At 35.8% G+C, this 4781-nt stretch overlaps 1 pseudogene; it reads right to left on the reverse strand.

The window, feature by feature from the left end:
* Positions 1-3564: 3564 nt before the first annotated feature.
* LOC116166979 lies at positions 3565-4182 on the reverse strand (annotated as a pseudogene).
* Between the last annotated feature and the right edge of the window lie 599 nt (positions 4183-4781).

Genomic DNA, 4781 nt, shown 5'->3' on the forward strand with positions numbered 1-4781 from the left:
CCGAATATGACGCATTTTGGCCCAAGATTACCATAGATAAAATTAACATCGAGTTAATAAATTAAAACTACGTTACAAACTTCAACTCACAAAACGCAAATAATACCCTCGCTTTCTTAAAAGGAATTGGTATATATCGACATATAGCACTGTATATATGTGTACCTGTACTCTATAGCGTGCAATAAAGGGGATATGACCTTGGCAGTCGAACCCTATATTAAAAAAAAAAATAAATAAATAAATAAATAAATTAAAAAAACATCATTTTTAAATCGAACTACCTTTATATTGCTCCGTTGTAACGAAGCACCCGTTTTCCGCCATGACGTTTATACCCGAAGTTATAACCACACCGTATATTAGTGAAGTCGCCTAGGTTTGCTGTATACCCGTTTTAAGTTAGCTTCGTTACTAAGTAGTTTCTGAATTTACTCATTTGATGTAAGAGGCGAGGAGTGAGCTTTCCTTGTTTTCATTTGGTTCAATTGTTTGTTTTACCGCCGATATCGCATATAAGTTGTGTTGTGAATTTATCAGTTTTACCATCTTTCCTGTAGGAGTATCTAAATTACTTTTACAGCCTTCGAAAGCTCTCTTGCCAGAGAAGAAGAGAACAAATTAATATTTTTGAATTTCAGACATGATAAGCCATTATTAGTAGGTTTGTTTTCTATGGTCAATTTAGAGTGGGGATTTGAAAGACAAGGAAGCGAAGCTTTCGTAGATATCAGGCTTAGATTAGGAAAGATTCCTTGTCTATGATATCAGGTGATATCAATGATCTGACCGTTTGACCTACCAATTACATTTAACCATGGGTAGTAGTCGAATTCCGAATTTGGAGATTTCCTTCTTACTAATTGGATGTCTAATTAAGAATTTACATTTGAATGAGTTACAGAAAACCCGTCCAATTGAGCTGGGCCTTATCACAAAAGAAGTGCTCTTAGAAAACTTGAAGTCTGACATCGGTCCCATATTTTTCTTAACATCGGAGGAAGGAGTAATTAATTAAAAAACAGTTTAATTTGGTTGCACGTATCAAGGTATAAGCGTGCGATATGGGAATTCCAGTTCCTTCCTATTCGAAATGGACGTTTAGGTAAATAGAAAACGCCCTATGAATTTGGATCTTTTTTTCCTTTTGCATTCTTGGCCTCTACGTTTTGTAAGTACCAAAATTTTTAGCTCTACTGTAAATTTAGTTTTGCAACCGTAACCTAGTTAGACCTTTGGTTTCAGCGATTAACTGACTAATAAGTAAATTTGCTTTTGCACTTTTGCTAATTGTATTTGGAAGTGCCCTTTTAATCTGACTTTTGGCTATCGCTTTTTGTTATTTTCCGTTTCACTATTTGTAAAGGGGGAAACATTGTTCGCTTTCAGGCAATTGCCTTTCCGCCGTTTCTACCGATTTGTGTGTTGTTCCTTTGATTCCCGCTAGGAAGCTTGCAATAATTTTGCTTTAGTTTTTCCGAAATGACCGCCGCCATCTTCTGAACCCGTCCGGTTCCTGGCTACCGTTTCTAGCTCAATTAAACTCAGGTACTGACAAGATTTTAATACGAAATGATTATAATTTTTCCAGGGGACCTCCAGAATCCACCTCAACGATGAGTCTTGATAAGACTTTACTCTTATTAGTTTGAGAAACTCTGCAGCCTTAACAGCCTCCCCATTATTTAACAAATGTTTATCTCGATTAAATACAAAGTTAAGTTACAGTAAAGAAAATTCGACAAAATCATTTAATTAAGCTGTAAAAATGGATGGCGCTCAGTGCGTACAATGTACCACGCACACTTTGGGGAAATAAAGTTTTAATTACCTTAAAGTTAATAATCTTTAACATCCGCTCATAACAGTAATTTTCTTTGAATGATACACAACGAACACAAACACCAACTGATATTACTTCAGAATCTTCACTTCATTGAAATAAAATCTCTACCTAAAATTTTATTCGATAAAAGCTTTACAATCACCAAGACTGGCTATTTCTAGAAAAAGTCACGTTAATGTCTCCTACGCATATTTACAACTCTCTTTTCTGCTCCTCCTTTTCAAATCACTGCGCTTCGTCAGATAAACTCCCATCTTCTTTCTTACGACGCAAACACATGCTTATCTTCAAACTAATTACCACTTACCTATCGATAACAAACTCCTTATCACACGACAACGGAAATAAACTGTATAACCGTTGAGTGAAGGATCTAGATCCTTCACTCAACGGTATAACACAACGCAAGATACCACCCTCATACTTACGCATGCGCGACCTGCCTAAAAGCTTTTCAGCTATTCTTTTTATATCTAAAAATATGTATATCAAATTTGATTCCAAGCGGTTCATCTGTTTAACCGGAAATGAGACTACAGACAGACCGACCGACATCACGAGATTTTGTTTGATTCGGATTCCTGGTGCTTCAAAACGTGTTCCGTCAGGAGAGTAAGGGCTCTTTTCTTCCGCAATGCACTTACTACTTACCAACATGCGGGTGGTATAAAGCATATTCTTACCAATAAGTATGTCCATCTGCACTAGAAACCATAGAAGGTGGCTAAAAATTAATTAAAATGTCCGGTGCCTCGTTCGGTGCCTTGGAGAAAGTCGAGGGAAAAGAATATGGACTCAGGAGTGTACGAAGAATGAACTAAAAATATTGATACGTGGTATCAAATTATTAGTAAAAAAATTCTTTTTTACGAAGTCGCCAACAAGCCACCCTTGTTCCATTTGAAAAAAAATTTTTTTTCCAAGCTCCCTCCAATAAAAATTGATTGTTTTAACAGAGATCGCACGCTAGGTCAAAATTTAAAAATTTGAATATTGTTTTATCTCAAAAAATAATACCTTTTTTAGGAGAACCGCCCTGTAAAAATACAAACACGTCGAAAAAAAGATTTCATCGTGCAGTGCAGTGTGCAGTCTATTTTAAACGTACCACTTCGTTTACTTCAACCCTATTGGAAAATCTAGAATATGCAAGGTAACGTCAATTTTACTTTAATTTTTGACGGATTAGTTAAGTCTTTCATTACGGATCAGCTTTGGAGTAGAATTTACTACAATTGAAAAAATGTGGAGATTTGAAAAATTTAATGATGTGAAGACATCAATATTGAGAAGTATTGTGTATTTTAACCACCGTGTATTCTGTGCAAAAAATATGGAACGAACGAAGTTTATGAAAGTACTTGGATTTTAATCACTTAAAATTTAATGTTTCCTTAATACTATTACATTTCAAGAGGAAATGAAACTAATATAGATATTTGGCAGCAACATTTTTCATAAGCTCAGCCATATTTGAACTTCTAGATTGGCCATTAAATCTGTACTTATAATTAAAATTTAATGAGGCAAGTGAAACGACCAGAACGAAATTGGAAAGCAAAATGAAAACTGTAATTTGAAAGCCTCCACAAAATTTTTAAGGCAAATCGTGGTTTCTTTTGAAGAATTTAACATTACTGAATTCTTAGTGGGATATCGGAAGTCTCTCAGATACGAAAAAGGGTTCCGCTATTCCGCTTTTCAGTAAAGATATTCGTTTAGAAAGCGTACCGGAATGTGTTGGTATATTGATTCATTCTGTTCCTGAGCTTGTAAAGGAGGCAATTAGAATATGTATTTAATTGGGGAAATATAATAAGGGTTTCTTTAGCACTAACCTTATTCGTGTATGGATGACAGTTTAAGTGTATACCATCCTCTTGCAGTTTCTCATTTAGTAAGAGTTGCAACTGAAATTGAGGAATTTTTACAAGTTCTGACGTTCTCACTTTAAAATCGTGAAGGTATAAACCGGCTGCATCTTCTTCGTTTACCGAGCTTTCAAATCCATCACTTTCCCGTTCCCAAGACATGGACAGTTGCTGTTGAGATGTAGTAGCACTATCACACACGCACCTCTCTTGCAAAGCTAAAGTTTCTTCCAATGTAAAATACACAGAAGCCGCCCCTTCCTCTCTAAGATTACGTACCGAACTTAACAGAATATTCCTGTGCGCGGGATTAAATACCCCAATAGCATCTAAATCGGGATCCCCTACTTGTTTACATATCTCCAAATCGTCATAACCATTATCTATAAAACTATTTGCATATTGAGAAAGACGAAGCGACAGTAACCATTCGCTGACGATGTTACAGTTTGCCGTACGGCTCATCGTGAACTCTGCGCTCGGAACGCGTGGTAGATGAAATCTGCTTTCCTATCGCGTTCAAGCCTTGCGATATTCTGTTGTGATAAATACTAGAAACGGAAGACGAGATGCGCTGGCGCATAACTTCAAATTTTTATTGCTTTTTTGACTAATTAAAAATATAATATCGCTGTCGTTCTCAAAAACCACTAATTATTTTCTCAATTTTCTCCGCAGCTTAAGTTATTCAGTTTTATATTCAGAAATTAAAATCATTTTTCTTTTGCTTGCAGTTGAAAGTCTGCACTTAGAGTTCAAAAGGAAGTGTGCTTATATAGGTGACGACTTTATTAAAATTGCAAGTTTCTGTTTAAAGCATACTTTTGTTATTAATCCAAACTGCGACATCTAACAAAATGCATTTTTGTACACAGCGCACAGTTTCTGGTATTCCTTCCAAATTATTTTTAGAGAATACTAAACTCCCGATTTAGATTAGAAATGGAGGTAGGAAGTGGGTACCGACAAAGCGAATGTGGTAGCCCACGAAAAGATCTTACTGATGGGAAGTCAAAACTTGCTAATAGAATATTGATCTGCCATTCAAAAATGGGCGGAAGTCT

This window comes from Photinus pyralis, unplaced genomic scaffold (assembly GCF_008802855.1).
Source record: "Photinus pyralis isolate 1611_PpyrPB1 unplaced genomic scaffold, Ppyr1.3 Ppyr1.4_LG3b, whole genome shotgun sequence".
Lineage (NCBI taxonomy): Eukaryota > Metazoa > Arthropoda > Insecta > Coleoptera > Lampyridae > Photinus > Photinus pyralis.